This window comes from Arachis stenosperma, chromosome 10 (genome assembly GCF_014773155.1).
Source record: "Arachis stenosperma cultivar V10309 chromosome 10, arast.V10309.gnm1.PFL2, whole genome shotgun sequence".
NCBI lineage: Eukaryota > Viridiplantae > Streptophyta > Magnoliopsida > Fabales > Fabaceae > Arachis > Arachis stenosperma.
The window spans coordinates 118,597,939-118,619,437 of record NC_080386.1 but is presented as its reverse complement, the minus strand read 5'-3'; positions in this window follow the sequence as shown (position 1 = coordinate 118,619,437).

Here is a 21,499-nt window from a genome sequence, read left to right as displayed (position 1 = left end):
TGATATTGTGTATTGATGAAAAATTATACCAAACATATTGAGTAGTAGCAATGTTGGAGTTACAACTTTTAAAGGATCAGATCTGGCTTCATTTTTTTTTCCATCTTTGTCAAGAGCATAATATAACAGGGCAGTATTTTTATTGTGCTAGAATTTGATGAGTTGTAGTGAATTAAAATAGTAAATATTTTTAAATTTGTCTTAATGTGTTATAGAGGTGGATCTAAATTGAAATTCATATTTTGTGATAATTTTACAAAACAATTAATCAAATATATGTATAATCGAGTTAATACTCATTTGGCCATTGAAATTTGAGGTCAAATTCAAATTGACCCTAAAGTTAAAATTGACTTAAATTAGATCTCAAAATTTATAATAGTAACTCACATTAGCTTCTGAACTGATTTTCGTAAACGACATGTTGATTTGGCATACTAACTTATTGCGATTTGAATTTTTTTCTCAGGTTCCATGTGATCGAGACTAATTAGAGCTCCAAAAGCTTGATTGTTGCTCCTAGAGTTACAAAGTTTTTAGATTAAACTTGTTATTGACGTTTTCGTGAAGATGTTGGGGAGTCAATCAAGTTTTTAATGTAAGAACCTGATTTTTGGTATACAGAATTCTCTAGCTATTTTAGAATTTATTTCGCAAAATTCGGAACCACGGCCCAATAAGAAATAGTGAAGCTGATCCAATGGTAAAAAAAAAATAAAATAAAAAATAAAATAGAAAAAAGTCATTAATAAGGTCAAAATTGACTTTATGAAGGTAATTAATCCTCCTAAGTCAAGTTTGACTAGTAAATAATAAATATTAGCTTACCATTAGTTTATTTTCTTCACTAGAGACTTTTTTGAGCCGGAATTCACTTTTAGTGACAGTTTTGCGTGTGCCAAGAAAATCTCTTGTAACGGAAAACTTTGAAACCAGTGGTAAAAATAATTTCTACCTTGGTAATTGTGCCCCAAGATTAATATTAGTCATCTGTTCATGATTTATTTCTTTAAGAATAAATCTAGCCATTAATTACTTTACCACACGATAAAATTTACTCCAAATTGAATTTCTGACTAGTATTCCGCAAACGACTTCTAGAGACTCTAAATCTTCTTACTTGCCACCCAAGAAACTTGTCTCTCCTTCTCAACCTCTGGGCCGAGACTATCTCAGATTTTTATCTGCGGTTAACTGTGGATAAACTCGATATGCAAGCGCTGACCAAGCTTTCTCGTTTTCACGCCCCTTATTGATTAAAGCTCAATCCTTGACTACAAAAATTTTAGCCTCTTTTACTATCATAAATTCAGCAAGACTTTGATTTTTTATTTAAGGAAGCATTGGCCACAGAATTCACAAAACACTTTACATATTTTTACACTCTTTTGACCGAATTCTTAAGAGAGAAAGAGAGAAAATTCTTGCACTTGTTCTCTGCATCCCATCCCCTATTTCAACTATTCTTCCATTGTTCTTCATGTTTTCTTCAAGCACTCAAACCATACAAGTACAAACTCTTGCCCGTTTTCGCTAATTCTTGCATTTATACTGAATTTTTGGCTAGGTAAACTCTTGTTCTTTCTCCTTTCCTTTTCTTTTTTTTTTAAAAATAGTAACAATGATGAATTCTTACTCTCCTCCATGTATAGAGAACTCCTCTTGGAGCACCCATGCAGCACGCCTAAGGAGTTAGAGAGATTCGAGCTAAAAGTGGTTGAATTTCGACCTTTTTGCGACACTTTCGGCCAAAAACAAAACTGCACCATCACCAGTTGTGCTTCTGTCCTTGTGTGCACGTTTTCTAGTGTGTGAAAGGTTTAATAACTGAATTACATAAGAGGTAAGGGTTACGAATAGTTAGAATATGTTTGTGCTTGATTTGGTGCTCATATAAGCTACTTTGTGGTGAGTTTGTTCTTAATTTTATAATCTGTGAATCAGTGGTACTTCTCTATTTTTGTCTTGTTATTTGAATGATATATGAAGCTTATTTGTCTCTGAAAATTGTATGAAACTACTGAAATTATTTGGAGCACTTGGAGTTTAAATTTCAAGCCTTAAAAGTCACTAAAAGTCAATAAAAATTGAAAAACTGCACCCTTGAAAATTCAACCACTAAATGATCATGAAAGTCATATGTATAACGATTAAAAAGAGGTTAGTAAATTGATTTTAATCCTATGAAATAAAAGTGTAAAAGTAAAAAAGGTGTTATGGTCATTTTTGGATAAAAAAAGGGTTAAAAATATAATTTAATTGAAAGATAAGTAAAATTTTGAACTTAGTGTTATCAAGGATAAATTAGTAATTATATAAATTAATTAACTAAATTATAATTACGATAAAATTTCGGGGTTAAATAAAAGTTTTAGTAAAAATTAGAAGTAAAACAGTAAAAAGTGGTAACTAGAATAAGTAAATAAATTAATAAAGGATAAAATGATCTTGTAGGTCCCTAAGGGTAGAATTGAGATTAACTAAAATTATTATGGATAATTTGGTCATAGAAAAATATTAGGATCAACCCGGTAATATTTTGACAGTAAATCAGGTTAAACGGTAAAACTAGAGTATTTAGGGGCATATTAGTAATTTTAGGCATAAAGTAAATTAAAATGATTAATTAACTTAATGGAAAGTAAGAAGGTCTTTTAGTAAAAGTATGAGGGTAGAATGATAAAGTAATAACACTAGTGGTGAAAGCGTCACTAAAAACCTAAAGAAAATGGTAAAAGAGAAGTAACGTATAAAAGGACAAAATTGAAAATATATAAAAGTATTAGGGAAAAATAGTAAATGTGACAAAGTTTGAGATTTAAAGAGCAGAGACCGGGCACAAGATTTTATAAAAGAAGGGGAGAGAAGTCCCTTAGAGATAAATTTTATTGAGATGTGCTGCGAAAAAAGAACTGTAAATCCCAAGGTGCTTGAGGTTGTTTGGAGGTGGGTATTACCCACTGACGGCTAAAATTCTGTTTTCTCTTTGTGCGTATATTATGGCGTCAAACTTTGCGATGATTGCCTGTGTCATGGACTGGTGGTATTCTTAATCACATCGACACGTATGCATGGATGGACGCAATCGAAAAACCATATCTAAGACTAGTTCCTAGATAACGTTGGGTTGCGGGTAGTCAACCGACGCATGAGCTCATGGCATGCATAGGACCAGGCATACATCATACTTGATTGCTGCATTTCTTTGTGATTGTGATTTATCTCTACTTCCTGTACTTTGTGTTTGTTTACTATTCTGCTATATACTTGTACTTGTACTTGTTTGTGTGACTTACCGACCTAACTGCGCAAAGTCTTAGACTTAAGCTGTGGAACCCCTTAAGATTTCTGTGTAGTACTCTACTGGGAACCTTAGGTTCTCACCCCTTACTTCCCCGTTCTACAGATGCAAATCGGCGAGATCTTCTTTGAGATTTCAGCCTTGGGACTAGCGAGTAGCAGTAGCATTACCAGAGGGTCAAAGCAACTTCTTGTGCTTCCCCACAGCAGTTCCGTATTTCTTCAGCTACCAAGGATCGATGACCAGTAGTAGTTATAATAGTCATCGTAGTAGTCTTTACCATCGCTCTGTATAGATTTTTAGAGGGTTAGGTGCTTTTGTAAATATCTATAAAAACAAGTTAGAACGGGTCCCAAACTAGGGTGACTCTTGTGAGTCGAGGCCTGTTAATATCAATATGGAGTTTGTAAATATTTTCATGAATAAGCAATGACGTGACTCGGTGTGAATTATGGTGTACTAAATGAGCCTTCGGGCATATATGTATGATATTACTATATTTTCTATATTTTCTATATTTTCTATATTTTCTATACTTCATGTGTATATTATCTATTTAACTATTACCTATTTCGTTATATCTATATATTTGACATGCGATCTCGACTAGCGCTACAAACTCGTATGTATATATTTAATATAAGGTTTAGAGTCTCTAAAAAAAGCCATGAAGTAGCATCTGGCGGCTAGCATCGGTCATAATATGCTAGAAGTTGGGTCATTACATCTAGGAAGTCTAAATTAGGTCTCAGTCATATGGAATCTAAGTGAGGAGTCTAAATCTTAGTAAGTTAACGTATAAAATCAACACGCTATTCACGAAAATCAGTTTAAGAGCTAACGTGAGTTACTATTGTAAATTTTGAGATCTAATTTGAGTTAATTGTAATTTTAAGGATCAATTTGAATCTAACCTCAAATTTTAGGGGTCAAATTGAATATTAGCTCATGTATAATCACATAAATAAAAAATATGTTGAATAAGTTAAATATATTCATAAAAAAATTTTAGAAGCATATTTTAAATATAAATACAAAGAAATAAATATGTTTTGTACATCGCACGAGTATATATAGTAGTATTTATTAAATTATATTCATTTTTTTGAGTGACTATTTATGTGATCAATATAAAATGTATTTATATATATATTTTATCAAAGATAGAAAGATTCGAACTCGCAACTTTTTAAATGAGAATAAAGAGACTATATTATTTGAACTATAACTCATTAGATTACATAATTGAATGAATATGAAAACTACCTTAGTTATAATACCATACATTAGAATATATTTGAGATTGCTGTGGATATTGTATCGAAGAAAAATAATACTAAACATGATGAGTGAGTTCTATTAACGGTAATGATAGAAATATTTTAATTATTATTAATTATTTTTGTTAATTGAATTTTAACTCAATTATGTATTATACATTTATACTAGTGCATCCATCCGAGTGTTGCACAGGCATGATACAAAAGTAATGAAAAAATGTTAGATATACCATATATGTTAATTAAAATTGTAAGGCATAGAATTAGTATTCAATTAATTTAAATAATAAAAAATTATTAACTAATATATATAAATATATATAATACATAATAATTAGTTTTTAGAATACATAAAATATTTTTATAATAATTTGATTTACGTAATTTTACAATAATAAATAAATTATTAAAAATAAAAAAAATACTAAGATCTTATGTCCACTTTAAACATATCTTATATTGTCCTGAGTAACTTTGTTCTTGCTTTAAGTTTCAAGCATTTAGTTTCAAAATTTGTATAACCTGATCTTTATTATTAAATACAAAAAAGATAAATTTCATAATGATATAAATGATCCTTTTATTCTCAAAATTTTTAATAATAAAATGATGAATCTGTATATTAAAAATATATTAGAAGAATAACTAGCATTCTAACTATTAAATAGAGTGCAGTATTCGAATCAACTAAGGAAAAAAAAAAATCCAACCATATCACTCTACTTTTAAAACCAATTCAGTCTGGTGATAATCTCTTAGTGTTCATGTTTTTCATGCACACCTCACTATTTTATTTCTAAAATCATTAATATTAAGCACCCCGTTACATTATATCATTTTCCTTAATAATCACATAGCATCTAACGCATTCATTCCTCTTTCAGAACCAATTGAGTTCCAATCTTTTTTAATTTGGCTCTGAATTTACTATTTGGCCACAACGCATAGATCCTAAAATATATGCCTAAGGTTAATTGTTTTATTCTTCAAAAATCACATCTCCCAGTTTACATATATGGTGCATTCTTTCTAATTTACAATCTTCGGGATCTGATCATCTTGCTTATAGTTTCATTCTTGACTCTCTGGTTACAAACAAAATCAGAAAACTTGTTGTCTCTACTTCCTTTATATTTTTCATTAGAGTAATAACTAAGAATGCAAGTCAGAACATAGGGTAGTAAAGGTACATTCCAAAATCCTAAAGAGAAATGGTATATTAGCAATACAAAATTTATGTCAAAGAGCATACATTTTGTAATGATGATAACAGTGACTGCATATGTTTTTTGTTTTCCTGCAGCTGAACATCTATACAATTAGTGAGATTCTCTGCCAAATCAAAATCAAGTCACACCACAAAAATTATCATCAATTACAAGCCCAATCAATTAGTGAGACTTTAAGTAATACGCCAAACTGGAAATGTGACTCACAAACCTTACAATAACAAAAATAGAATACCTATAAAATAGATAATAAATCATCAATAGTTTACCTCATTAGCAAGCTTCAAATACAGTATACCCTTCTAAAAATTTAAGATTCATCTGATGCATTTAGTCTTCAATCTATGTCCCTGGAATTTTAAACACATCATATAAAACTAAAAGAAACAAATCATAAGATAGTACTTAACTACTTACAATAATAATAATAATAATAATAATAATTTCATTTTATTTACCGACAAAAAAAAAAGATTAAATAAAAGTAAGTACTAGTATCCAAGTAAAAAGCAGCTTCAGTGAGTAATTTTGCATGAAGAATTGATGATTATCTTTGGCTCTTTTGGAGCCTATAAGAACAAAAGGAATTGCCATTTTGAAGCAGAAGTAAAGTGGGCACTGTGCATCAAAAGCAGTTATACACAAAAATGCATTACGAACCATAAAACTATCACAAACACTAAGGTAGCGTTTGTTTTCAGGGGCAGGACACGGAGACATGGACAACACTTGTTTAAAAAATGTTTGGAAGCAGAGACATGGACAGTGGACATATTGTCTCCGGGACGGTTTTTTATAATTTTGTGTCCACTCTTTCACGAAGGACAATGATGGACACGGAATTTAAAAGAGTGGACACGGACAATTTTATAAATTTTGTTTTTCTTTTTTTCCATTATTACCCCTTCTTATTTTTTCTATTGCGTTGTTCAGAGATACTTTAAATGCAAAAACTAATTGTTTTTTCATGTAAAAATGGATTTTTTTAAAATTAATTTTTTATTTAAAATTAATTTGGCTTATTAACTTAAACAAAATTTTTTATTAATCAAACTCAAATTTATTTTTTTGTTAATCTTAACCATATGTATTCCTACATATTAATAATAAATTTTAAAATAAAATAATTATATTTATAAATTTTATTTTAATATAAATACTAATATATTTTTTTATTAAAATTTTTTATCTCTTCAAATATTTTTTTCAAGTTCCGTCTGTACTCCTACGTACTCTCATTTTTTATTAAATTAATTTATATTGATGTAGAAAATTTGGAATCACAGGGCTATTTTAGTCATTTCATATAATATTTTAGTCTTGTCCATGTATATCCAAACGTAATACTAGACATTACATTAGTGTCTTGTCCATGGTATCCAAACACAATACACAAAAGATAATTTTTAGTGTCTCCGTCCTATTATCTCCGTTTCAGTGTCATGTCCTGTCCTGTCTCTAAAAACAAACGTAGCCTAACTGATGAGTGAGAAAGAGAGAGATAGAGAAAGTGAACTCCAAAATCCATTCTAATGCAAACCAAAAGGTAGACCCAATAACAAAAGTACTCTATTCATGACTCATCCAGTTCATAGATTTCCTAAGAAATATTTCCCAAAGCATTTTTGGTGAAGATATTCATAATTTCTCTACCAACGACCCGCCAACAATTTTCACGCATTACCTAAACTCCAGCATAAATTATCTTCTAACAACACAAAATTCAACACATAACATTTCTAGAACAAAAAGGATATCTCAAGTACCCAGTCGCCATGTCACTTGATTAATTTCCCAATATGATATCGTCCAAGGACAAAAACACAGCAACATCTTCTTCTTTAAATCATCGCTGACCATGCAATTCTCTACCTCTATATTGCATCCAGCTCATTCATAATTAAAGCATTGAAGACCAACCGAAATCTAACCGAGATTAACTCCCTAACTAGAGCAACCTTTCTCGTCCAACGACACTCAGATCCACAATTTCCATGCATCTATCTACTAAATCAACACTACACACACATCCAAATATAACAACAGTAAAATTAAGCTAAAATATTAAATCCTCTGAACGTTGAAAATGACACAGATGCATAATCACACGCTACGAGATCGCAATGTCAAAAATGCCACAACTGAAGCACAGATCCAGCTAACACTTACATTTCGAATATCGAATAAGCAAATTTCACTCGAATTTTTCCCTTCTATTTTCCTTTCTCAGCTCATAATACGTTGTTTTATGATTTTATCTCAGACACAAAAAACAAGCAACAAAAAACGGTTGAATCGAAACTCGAAAGGAATACCTGTTTGGTGGACAAGGTGCAGTTGCGGTTGAATTCGTCCATGAATGCGTAAGAGCTGCTGTCGTCCAATGCAGTAGCTCGCTGCTCTTCGTCTTCGACTTCCATTCCTACCGTGATCTTCACATTCTCGAAGGCTCTGTTCATCTTTTCCATCGTGTTCTCTTCCTCTATCTAACACACTTTCTCGAGAAACAAAAGGAAAATACACCACACAGTTGATGAGGCACTTTAAATTGCTTCAATTTTCAGAAATTCGTGTCGGAAGTTCGTTCGATGGAGACATCGCAACCACACCACTTCACTGAAACTAAGCTCATTTGGACGAAGACCTTTCTCTCCGCATCGTATTTCTTTTCCTTTGAGAAAACGAGTAAATACCATTAGTCGTCCCTGAGATTCGCACAAATAACCAATGTAATTCTTATTTTTTCATTGTAGTCTTTTAGATAGAACTTCGAGCACTCAAAGTGATCCTGGACATATTTTTGGTGATGAGGTGGACTCGGTTTGCCACGCTAGAGGGTCTAATGGCTAATTGAGCTGGCTAATTTCCAATTTGTACCCATGTTGCCATGTTGGTCCTTCCTATTATATGTCAACCTAAATCCCCAAATTTTCATACACTTCATCTCTTCTTCTTCTTTCTCATACACTGCTTCCTGTTCATACATTTCTGTTTGGGACCGCTACTCATGTCGATGATGGGTGGTGGTAGCACTGTAGGTGGAAGCTCTGTCCGTTCCCCATTTAGCTGGAACCGGATGAGAATGGAAACGAAGAGCAAAAGATCAGTCCCGCCAGAATGGTGCGGCTGTGGCTGCCGGTCGGTTCTCAGATAATTTGGCACAGATTCGAATCCGAACAAACCGTTTTATGGCTGCCCCAATTATAATGTGGATTAGAATAATTACTTGTATTGTTATGATTGTCCTCTCCTCACTATTCTTCTGTTGTTCCTCTCTGAACTTTGATTGTTTGTTGGTTACAGACAAGTGAGAAGAGATAGTACGAGCTTTTTGTGTGGGCAGATTCTGTGAATGAGGAACGTGTTGATAAGTCAGAATCTTATAATGATGATTAGGAAGCGAAGATGAACTTTGATTGGAGGCTTCGGAGGTTGGAGGAGGATGTTCATATGCAAAAAGTGATTACCCAGTTGTTAGTGTTAGCTATGTTTGTACTGATAGTGTTGTTGGTGATCCTGTATTGTAAATGATGAATGAGTTGGTGGTTTAGGGTTCCCTGTTAGCAACAGATATAAAAAAAACTGCTTGTTGATGGAATGAAAATGCTGTTAACTATGAAACTATTGTTATTTATGCTATTAAGTATGAAACTATTGTTATTTATGTTTGTGCATGAAATGAACCGCAATCAGTAAAGGCCGAATAAGGCAAGAAAAGTGATTGGTAAACCATAAAGCATAGTGTATTAAGATAAATTCCATTGTTTATCAAAAAACAACAAAAGACAAAGATAAAAGGCAGCCAAAGAACATGAATGCTGCTATTTGTAGTTTCATCAAAAGCAAGGCATCTTAAAAAGGCCTTTGGATCACAATTCACCATATAGTCATTGTATGATGAAAAAGACTAATTACACAAAACAGAAACTCCTAAGTAGATTTATCTAAAGTCTTCAGTTCTTCTTTTTTGGTGGCTTAACTCCTGGCGTTGGGATGAACTTCATCAAGTTGGCAAACTTTGTAGCTGTTGCTGAAGATGCACCCTGCAAGGGGTTCACTGTTCGTGAGGTTGGCGGCAGAGAGGATATTCTTCTTGGTGACAGCTTCGAAGGTCTTTTCAGTCCAGGATCCTATATGAGAAAAAGTTGGCATTAAGTATAATTGATCGACAAAAATAATAAAGTCATGAACATATAAAATTTTAGTTACATTTTGAGAATCCTCTTGCTCAGAAGGAATAGGCAGAGTTATCTTGATCTCCACGAGATTGCTTTGCACATCTGCTTGGCCACAATCGTCGTAGGGCTGCTCAACAGGCTGCTCAGGCGCATGATGTGCTGCATCCTTTTTCTTCTTCTTAGCCACATCGGCAGCAGCGGCAGCTGCAGTATCAGCAGCGGCAGTATCAACATCCCACTTCTTTTTGTAGCCTCTCTTCGTATGCCGCTTTTCACCATAGAAACTGCATGTAAAGGCCCCTAGCTATCTTTTTAGGTGTACACTGTCTCCAGTGTTGTCCAACAGTTTTGGGTCAACTTTAGGCTTCTTAGTTCCAAAACCACTTTTCTCATCCACATCCATCCTCCTCTTCATCTTTAATTTTCCAGGTTTTGTCTTGATTTTAGGGGCATGTGGCCTGTTACAGTCCTCTGCTTGCTCCCATAGTGATTTTCCCGGAATTGGATTAATGCGGTGGTTATAATAGTCCCTACAATTCATAGTCGTGACCCATACAAGTCCCTAACCTTTATCCAGCGTGCACAAAATGATTCAGGAAGTATATAACATGCTTACAGGACACCCTGATTAATCAGACAACCAATAATTGCAAGTTCTCCATATAAGCATACAAGCATAATGATTCAGGAGATTAACCTATTTGTCGCATCTAACAGCAATCTTTGTATAACAGCATAATTACAAGTTCTCCATATAAGCATATAAGCATATAACAACACAATTCTTAATGGAACATCTAACCATCAATATCCAATAAAATCAAAGCAGGACAATAAATATAAGTGCTCCATACCTTTTGCATATCTGATATGAAGTACCAGTCATAATCTTTATAGTAACCCAAGTCCTAATGAAGTAGCTCAAGAAACCATCACCATGTCTTTGTATTCTCCACTCTCATAATAGCCCATGCTATTACATAGATATGGTGATTTGCATCTAACCTATGGCTGACAAAATCTGGCCACCAAACCTTGTCTTCAGAAAAGCACCATCCAGACCTATCAAAGGACGGTAGCCAGTCTTGAATCCATTTTTATAGCCGCTTAAGCATACATACATCCTATCAAAGGTAGCTTCACCATCTGGTTGTGGGTGGTGCATATTTGTACAGTAAAACCGGGATTAGTTTTCAACAGTGTCATACCATAATTCCTAACCATCCTATATTGCTCTTTCTCATCCCTATACACTACACTTCTAGTATCCATTAATGCCCTGGATATTGAATTCTTGTTCAGTGTCAAGTCAAACCGTGTCTTGAAGTAAGTTGTAGCCTTGCAGTGTCTAAAATTTGGATACTTTCTCATCTTCTTTACAAGCTTGCTAGATACCCAATTTCTGTTGGCAGCCCTAAGGGCAAGCGTGGTCATCGTTGAAGGTCTTAATTTGTCAACACGTGTCTTCATTCTCTTGATGCATAAGTGGTGCACGAATTTGTAATCCGCACAACTAACCAGCAAGTGCACTGGGTCGTCCAAGTAATACCTTACGTGAGTAAGGGTCGATCCCACGGAGACTATTGGTTTGAAGCAAGCTATATTTATTTTATTACTCTTAGTCAGGAGGCCAATAGGATTATAAGTGAAATTACTAGATTTGATTATAAAAATAAAAGAGAATAACAGCGTTACTTGTTGTGCAGTAATGAGAAATATGTTGGAGTTTTGGAGATGCTTTGTCCTTTGAACTTCAACTCTTCCTTAAAATCCTTCAACACACGAAAAGTCCCTTCCATGGCAAGCTCTATGTAGGGTGTCACCGTTGTCAATGGCTACCTCCCATCCTCTCAGTGAAAACGTTCCTATGCTCTGTCACAGCACGGCTAATCATCTGTCGGTTCTCAATCGGGTTGGAATAGAATCCATTGATTCTTTTGCGTCTGTCACTAACGCCCAGCCTTCAGGAGTTTGAAGCTCGTCACAGTCATTCAATCCCAGAATCCTACTCGGAATACCACAGACAAGGTTTAGACCTTCCGGATTCTCATGAATGCCGCCATCAATCCGGCTTATACCACGAAGATTCTGCGTAATGAATCTAAGAGATACTCATTCAGTCTGATGTAGAACGGAGGTGGTTGTCAGGCACACGTTCATGGTTTGGGGAAGGTGATGAGTGTCACGGATCATCACCTTCTCCACAATTAAGCGCGAATGAACATCTTAGATAAGAACAAGCGTGTTTGAATGGAAAATAACGGAATTGTATTAGTTCATCGAGACGCTGCAGAGCTCCTCACCCCCAACAATGGAGTTTAGAGACTCATGCCGTCAAAAAGTATGTAATTCAGATCTGAAAATGTCATGAGGTACAGAATAATTCACTAAAAGTTGTTTAAATAGTAAACTAGTAACCTAGGTTTACAGAATATGAGTAAACTAAGATAATTGGTGCAGAAATCCACTTCTGGGGCCCACTTGGTGTGTGCTGGAGCTGAGACTAAAGCTATCCACGAGTAGAGGCTTTTCTTGGAGTGGAGTTAAACTCCAAGTTATGACGTGTTTTGGGCGTTCAACTCCGGATCATGACGTTTTTCTGGCGTTTAACTCCAGACAGCAGCATGTACTTGGCGTTCAACGCCAAGTTACGTCGTCTATCCTCGCGCAAAGTATGGACTATTATATATTGCTGGAAAGCCCTGGATGTCTACTTTCCAACGCCGTTGAGAGCGCGCCAATTGGACTTCTGTAGCGCCAGAAAATCCATTTCGAGTGCAGGGAGGTCAGGATCCAACAGCATCAGCAGTCCTTTTTCAGCCTAAGTCAGATTTCTGCTCAGCTTCCTCAATTTCAGCCAGAAAATACCTGAAATCACAGAAAAATACACACACTCATAGTAAAGTCCAGAAATATAATTTTTGCTTAAAAACTAATAAAATTCTATTAAAAACTAATTAAAACATACTAAAATCTACATGAAATTACCCCCAAAAAGCGTATAAAAAATCCGCTCATCACAACACCAAACTTAAACTGTTGCTTGTCCTCAAGCAACTAGATAAATAAAATAGGTTTTAACAGAAATTAAGAAGTAATAATATCTTAGAGTTTTAAATGAAGCTCAGATTCTTATTAGATGAGCGGGGCTTGTAGCTTTTTGTTTATGAACAGTTTTGGCATCTCCCTTTATCCCTTGAATTTCAGAATGATTGGCATCCATAGGAACTCAGAATTCAGATAGTATTATTGATGCTCCTAGTGTAGTGTGTTGATTCTTGAACACAGTTATTTTATGAGTCTTGGCCGTGGCCCTAAGCACTTTGTTTTCCAGTATTACCACCAGATACATAAATGCCACAGACACATGACTAGGTGAACCTTGTTCAGATTGTGACTTAGCTTTGCTAGAGTCCCCAGTCAGAGGTGTCCAGAGCTCTTAAGCACACTCTATTTGCCTTGGATCACGACTTTAACCACTCAGTCTCAAGTTTGTAACTTGGACCTGCATGCCACAAGCACATGGTTAGGGACAGCTTGGTTTAGCCGCTTAGGCCTGGATTTTATTTCCTTGGGCCCTCTTATCCATTGATGCTCAAAGCCTTGGATCCTTTTTACCCTTGCCTTTTGGTTTTAAGGGCTCGTGGCTTTTTCTATTGCTCCTTCTTTTTTTTTTTGACTGCTTTTTCTTACTCCAAGAATCAATTTCATGATTTTTCAGACCATCAATAGTATTTTTCGTGTTCCTCATTCTTTCAGGAGCCAATATTCATCAAATTCAAAGTACAAGTTATGCACTGTTCAAGCATTCATTCAGAGAACAAAAAATATTTCCACCACACATAATTAATTATAATTTTTATTATTAAGAACTCGAAAAATATAGATTACTTCTTTATTCTAAAAAAAATTCTACTACTTTATTTATGCCTGATGATGATGAGAAAAATAAATTATAGCTTAATTGGAAATAAAATCAAAATAGACATACTAATTACTACTACTAAATATCTCCTAAGGTAAATTTCTATAATACTACTAAGTTAAAGCAGAAAAATTAGAACTCAGCAACCTGTTGTTTTGAGGAGTAGATGTCCCTCTAATCTGTGGGGTGCTTTTCAAGGATTAATTTTTGGCGCTTTAGCTCCCTTAGATCACGCCCTTGCTCTTCTTGTTCCTTAAGCAGTTTGCAAAGCACGCTACTTTGATTGTTCTGTTCTTCCTTTATTTGGTCCATAGCTTCTTGCAATCTGGAAATAGAAGCCTCAAGATGTTCCCAGTATTCGAATTGAGGTAGTTCTGGAAGGGCTTCCTGTGCTCTCCTCTTGGCAGAGTCATCTTGTTGCTGTTGTCTGACCATTGATATTCCAGTGATTGGCCTCTCAACTGGAATATACTCTGTTATTCCCATCTTCACTCCGGCATCTTTGCAGAGCATAGAAATTAAGCTTGGATAGGCCAATTTGGCGTCCTTGGAATTCCTGCTTGCTATTTTATATAGCTCACATGAGATCAGTTGATGGACTTCTACCTCTTTTCCCAACATGATGCAGTGAATCATGACAGCTCTTTTGATGGTTACTTTAGAACGGTTGCTGGTGGGCAAGATGGAACGCCCAATGAAATCCAGCCAGCCTCTGGCTACTGGTTTTAGATCTTCTCTTTTGAGTTGAATTGGGGTGCCAGTGGTGCTGGTAGTCCACCTGGCTTCAGGGATGCATATGTCCTCTAGAATCTTGTCTAGACCTTTGTTTACCCTCATCATTTTCCTGTTAAAGGAGTCTGGATCATCTTTCAGTGGAGGAATCTTAAAAATTTCCCTGATCTTGTCAGGATGAGTATGAACAATCTTTCCTCTGACTAAGGTCCGATGGTCATAGAGAGCAGCTCCAATTATTCTCTGCCTGTCTGTCTGCCATAAATTGGCATAGAACTCCTGAACCATGTTTCTTCCCACTTTCGTTTCAGGATTGGTCAGAATTTCCCAATTCCTGATTCGAATTTGCTCTTGAATCTCTTGATATTCATCTTCTTTCAGATCAAATTTGACTTCCGGGATCACTGATCTGTGACTCATTATTTTGTAGTAATGATCTGAATGTTCTTTAGTTAAGAACTTCCCTTGATTCCAAAGGGGCTTTGGAGCACTCTCTTTCTTGCCCCTTGGGGTGGGTTGCTTTCCTCTAGGGGCCATGAATTTAATGAGTATATTTTTGTGATCACGGATAACCACACCAAACTTAGAGCTTTGCTTGTCCTCAAGCAAAAGAGAAGAAAGAAGAGGGAGAGGAAGAGAGCAAGTGTGGCAAGGTGAAGAAAAATGGGGCGCCGAACTCAATATATGGGGAGATGGGGTGGGAAATCTTGAAAATAAGAAGAGGATGAGATAGAAGATATGATTTATAAAAGATAGATATGATAAGAAAAAGATATAGTTTAAAAAGAGAAAGATATGAATAATAATAATTAAAAAGATGGATTTGAATTTTAAATTTTGAAAAAGATATTTTTAAAGAGATAATTGAGTTTTGAAAACAAATTTTAAAAGAGTTTGATTGGATTGAAAAATAATTTGTCTTTATGGATTAAGATACATTTGATATTATTGAAAAAGGGATTTTAGAAATTAGGATTTTTAGAACACTAATTTGAATTGAGGGATGATAATTTAAAATATGTTTATGCAAGAAATCATGAATTGGAACATAAAAAATTAGGAAATTTGTAAAGAGAAACGAAATTTACCTCCTCCCTACCATCCTGGCGTTAAACGCCCAACTGCTGCATGGTTTGGGCGTTTAACGCCCAAATGTTGCTTCTCCTGGGCGTTCAACGCCCAGCTGATGCATCTTTCTGGCGTTGAACGCCAGGAAATCCTTTGTTACTGGGCGTTTTTCTAAACGCCCAGGATGCTGCCAATCTGGCGTTAAACGCCCAGAAGGTGCTTCTTTCTGGCGTTTAACGCCCAGAAGATGCTCCTTTCTGGCGTTTAGCGCCCAGAAGGCTACCTTTACTGGCGTTGAACGCCCAGTAGGTGCTTCTTTTGGGCGTTCAACGCCCAAATTGTTTCTTACTGGCTTTTTCACGCCAGTGAGCTTCCAATTTCCCTTATAATCTCTGTGAATCCAAGCAATTGCCATTTTACCTTGAAGATACCTTGACATATACCTGTAAAAAATCAATTAATTAATCAATACAAATTAAATTAAATTTTGTGATTGGCTGGGTTGCCTCCCAGCAAGCGCTTCTTTAATGTCATTAGCTGGACCATTACTGAGTTTTAATTAAGTCTCAGTTTTGAGCATTCTTGCTCAAAATTGCCTTCAAGATAATGTTTGACTCTTTGTCCATTAACAATGAACTTTTTGTTAGAGTCATTATCCTGAAGCTCTATGTATCCATATGGTGATACGTTTGTAATGACATATGGACCTCTCCACCGGGATTTTAATTTCCCGGGGAATAACTTGAGCCTAGAATTATATAGCAGAACTTTCTGCCCCGGCTCAAAGACTCTGGATGACAATTTCTTATCATGCCATCTTTTCGCTTTTTCTTTGTAAATCTTTGCATTTTCGAAGGCATTGAGTCTAAATTCCTCTAGCTCATTTAACTGGAGCAATCGTTTTTCTCCGGCTAACTTGGCATCAAGGTTTAGGAATCTGGTTGCCCAATAGGCCTTGTGTTCCAGTTCCACTGGCAAGTGACATGCCTTTCCATACACAAGCTGGTATGGAGAGGTCCCTATAGGGGTCTTGAATGCTGTTCTGTATGCCCACAGAGCATCATCCAAGCTTCTTGCCCAATCCTTTCTACGGTTAATTACAGTCCGTTCCAGGATTCTTTTGAGTTCTCTATTTGAGACTTCAGCTTGCCCATTAGTTTGTGAATGATATGGAGTAGCTACCCTGTGGCTAACTCTATAACGAACCAGAGCAGCATAAAGCTGTTTATTGCAGAAATGAGTGCCCCCATCACTAATTAACACTCTAGGGATACCAAATCTGCTGAAGATGTGTTTCTGGAGGAATTTTAACACTGTTTTAGTGTCATTGGTGGGTGTTGCAATAGCCTCCACCCATTTGGATACATAATCCACTGCCACCAGAATATAAGTGTTTGAGTATGATGGTGGGAAGGGTCCCATGAAGTCAATGCCCCATACATCAAACAACTCAATCTCCAAGATCCCTTGCTGAGGCATGGCGTAACTGTGAGGTAGATTGCCAGATCTTTGGCAAATGTCACAATTAAGCACGTACACTCGGGAGTCTTTATAGAGAGTAGGCCAGTAGAAGCCACTTTGGAGGACTCTTGTGGCTGTTCGCTCACTTCCAAAATGTCCTCCATACTGTGATCCATGGCAGTGCCATAGGATCTTCTGTGCTTCTTCCTTAGGCACACATCTACGGATTACTCCGTCTGCACATCTCTTAAAGAGATACGGCTCATCCCAAAGATAATACTTTGCATCCGTGATCAGCTTCTTTATTTGCTGTCTATTGTACTCTTTGGGTATAAATCTCACTGCCTTGTAGTTTGCAATGTCTGCAAACCATGGCACTTCCTGGATGGCATAGAGTTGCTCATCCGGAAAGGTTTCAGAAATCTCAGTGAGAGGGGGGGACGCCCCTTCTACTGGTTCTATTCGGGACAGATGGTCTGCTACCTGATTCTCCGTCCCTTTTCTGTCTCTTATTTCTATATCAAACTCTTGCAGAAGCAACACCCATCTTATAAGTCTGGGTTTTGAATCCTGCTTTGTGAGTAGATATTTAAGAGCAGCATGATCAGTGTACACAATCACTTTTGATCCTACTAAATAGGATCTGAATTTGTCAATGGCGTAAACCACTGCAAGTAGCTCTTTTTCTGTGGTTGTGTAATTCTTCTGAGCGTCATTTAGAACACGACTGGCATAGTAAATGACGTGCAGAAGCTTGTCATGCCTTTGTCCCAATACTGCACCAATGGCATGGTCACTGGCATCACACATTAGTTCAAATGGCAATGCCCAGTTTGGTGCAGAGATGATTGGTGCTGAGACCAATTTAGCTTTCAGGGTCTCAAATGCCTGCAGACACTCTTTATCAAAGATAAATGGCGTGTCAGCAGCTAGCAGGTTGCTTAGAGGTTTGGCGATTTTTGAAAAATCCTTTATAAATCTCCGATAGAATCCTGCATGCCCCAGAAAGCTTCTGATTGCCTTAACATTGGTGGGTGGTGGTAATTTTTCAATTACTTCAACTTTAGCTTGATCCACCTCTATTCCCTTGTTCGAGATTTTGTGCCCAAGGACAATTCCTTCAGTCACCATAAAGTGACACTTCTCCCAGTTTAAAACCAGGTTAGTCTCTTGGCATCTCTTTAGAACAAGTGCTAAATGGTTAAGGCAGGAGCTGAATGAGTTTCCAAACACTGAAAAGTCATCCATGAAGACTTCCAGAAATTTTTTCACCATATCAGAGAAAATTGAGAGCATGCACCTCTGAAAGGTTGCAGGTGCATTGCACAGGCCAAATGGCATCCTTCTGTATGCAAATACTCCTGATGGGCATGTGAATGCCGTTTTCTCCTGATCTTGGGGATCTACTGCAATTTGATTATAACCTGAATATCCATCCAGGAAGCAATAGTATTCATGACCTGCTAGTCTTTCTAGCATCTGGTCTATGAATGGTAAAGGAAAGTGATCCTTTCTGGTGGCTGTATTGAGCCTTCTGTAATCAATACACATACGCCACCCTGTAACTGTTCTTGTAGGAACCAGTTCATTTTTTTCATTGTGAACTACTGTCATGCCACCTTTCTTAGGGACGACTTGGACAGGGCTCACCCAGGGGCTGTCAGAAATAGGATAAATAATCCCAGCCTCTAGTAATTTAGTGACCTCTTTCTGCACTACTTCCTTCATGGCTGGGTTCAGCCGCCTTTGTGGTTGAACCACTGGCTTGGTGTCACCCTCCAGTAAGATCTTGTGCATGCATCTAGCTGGGCTAATGCCCTTAAGATCACTGATGGACCACCCAAGAGCTGTCTTGTGTGTCCTTAGCACTTGAATTAGTGCTTCCTCTTCCTGTGGCTCTAAGGTAGAGCTTATGATTACAGGAAAGGTATCACCTTCTCCCAAGAATGCATATTTTAGGGAAGGTGGTAATGGTTTGAGCTCGGGTTTAGGAGGTTTCTCCTCTTCCTGAGGGATTTTCAGAGGTTCTACTATTTTCTCTGACTCCTCCAGATCAGGCTGGACGTCTTTAAAGATGTCCTCTAGCTCTGATTCGGGACTCTCAGCCATATTGACCTCTCTTACCAGAGAGTCAATAATATCAACACTCATGCAGTCATTTGGGATGTCTGAATGTTGCATGGCTTTGACAACATTCAATTTGAACTCCTCCTCATTGACTCTCAAGGTTACTTCCCCTTTTTGGACGTCGATGAGGGTTCGGCCAGTTGCTAGGAAAGGTCTTCCTAGAATGAGAGTTGCACTCTTGTGCTCCTCCATTTCCAGCACCACAAAGTCAGTAGGAAAGGCAAATGGCCCAACCTTGACAATCATGTCTTCAATCACGCCTGATGGGTATTTAATGGAGCCATCAGCAAGTTGAAGACATATCCTGGTTGGTTTGATTTCTTCAGTTAAACCAAGCTTTCTGATAGTAGATGCAGGTATTAGGTTGATACTTACCCCAAGATCACATAAAGCTTGCTTGGTGCAAGTGCCCTCTAATGTGCATGGTATCATAAAGCTCCCAGGATCCTTAAGCTTCTCAGGTAAGCTTTTCAGAATGACTGCACTGCATTCTTCAGTGAGGTAAACTTTTTCAGTTTCCCTCCAATCCTTCTTATGACTTAAGATCTCTTTCATGAACTTAGCATAAGAGGGTATTTGCTCAAGTGCTTCTGCAAACGGAATCTTTATTTCAAGAGTCCTGAGATAGTCTGCAAAGCGGGCAAATTGCTTATCCTGTTCCGCTTGGCGGAGTTTTTGAGGATAAGGCATTTTGGCTTTGTATTCCTCAACCTTAGTTGCTGCAGGTTTATTACCTACAGAAGTGGGTTGGGAAGCCTTTTTAGAAAGGTTGTTATCAGCACTTGTATGTGACTGATTCCCCACTGGTATTTGAATGCCAGTGGTGGGAGCTGGAGTGTCGTTAGACGCCACTTCCTTGTTTGTTACTGGCGTTTGAACGCCAGAACCATGCTCCCTTTGGGCGTTCAACGCCGGATTCATGCTTGTTTCTGGCGTTGAACGCCAGGAATGAGCATGGTCTGGGCATTCAGCGCCAGCTTTATTCCTCTCTGGGCTCTGATTGTCCTCAGAGGGATTTTGAGTATCCACCTGTTCATTTCTTGGTTTCCTGCTGCCTTGAAGTGAGGTGTCTAATGTTTTCCCACTTCTTAATTGAACTGCTTGGCATTCTTCTGTTATTTGTTTTGACAGTTGCTTTTCTGTCTGCTTTAATTGTACTTCCATATTCCTGTTAGCCATTCTTGTTTCCTGTAATATTTCCTTGAATTCGGCTAGCTGCTGAGTTAAAAAATCTAATTGCTGATTGAATTCATTAGCCTGATCCACTGGACTGAGTTCTGCAGTTATTGTTTTAGCTTCTTCTTTCATGGAAGATTCACTGTTTAGGTACAGATGTTGATTTCTGGCAACTGTATCAATAAGCTCTTGAGCTTCTTCAATTGTTTTTCTCATATGTATAGATCCACCAGCTGAGTGGTCTAGAGAAATCTGAGCTTTTTCTGTAAGCCCATAGTAGAAGATGTCTAATTGCACCCATTCTGAAAACATTTCAGAGGGGCATTTTCTTAGCATCTCTCTGTATCTCTCCCAGGCGTCATAAAGGGATTCATTATCTCCTTGTTTGAAGTCTTGGATGCTTAGCCTTAGCTGTGTCATCCGTTTTGGAGGGAAATAGTGATTCAGGAATTTTTCTGACAGCTGCTTCCATGTTTTTATGCTGTTCTTAGGCTGGTTATTTAACCACCTCTTAGCTTGATCTTTTACAGCAAATGGAAACAGTAATAATCTGTAGACATCCTGATCTACTTCCTTATCATGTACTGTGTCAGCAATTTGCAAAAATTGTGCCAAAAACTCTGTAGGTTCTTCATGTGGAAGATCAGAATACTGACAATTTTGCTGCACCATGATAATGAGCTGAGGATTCAACTCAAAGCTACTAACTCCAATGGAGGGTATACAGATACTACTCCCATATGAAGCAGTAGTGGGGTTAGCATATGACCCCAGAGTCCTCTTGGACTGTTCATTCCCACTTAATTCCATGTTGGAATAAAAGAAATGGTATATATGTTGATATTATTTATTTTATAAAAATTAATTTTTATAAAATAAAATAAAAACGAAATAAATAAAAGAAAGTGGAAATATTTTGAAATTGAAGATTGAATTTTTATATAAAATTTTCGAAAAATATAGTTCAAAATTAGTTAGAAAATAAAATTTTTTTTTTGAATTTTGAATTTTATGATGAAAGA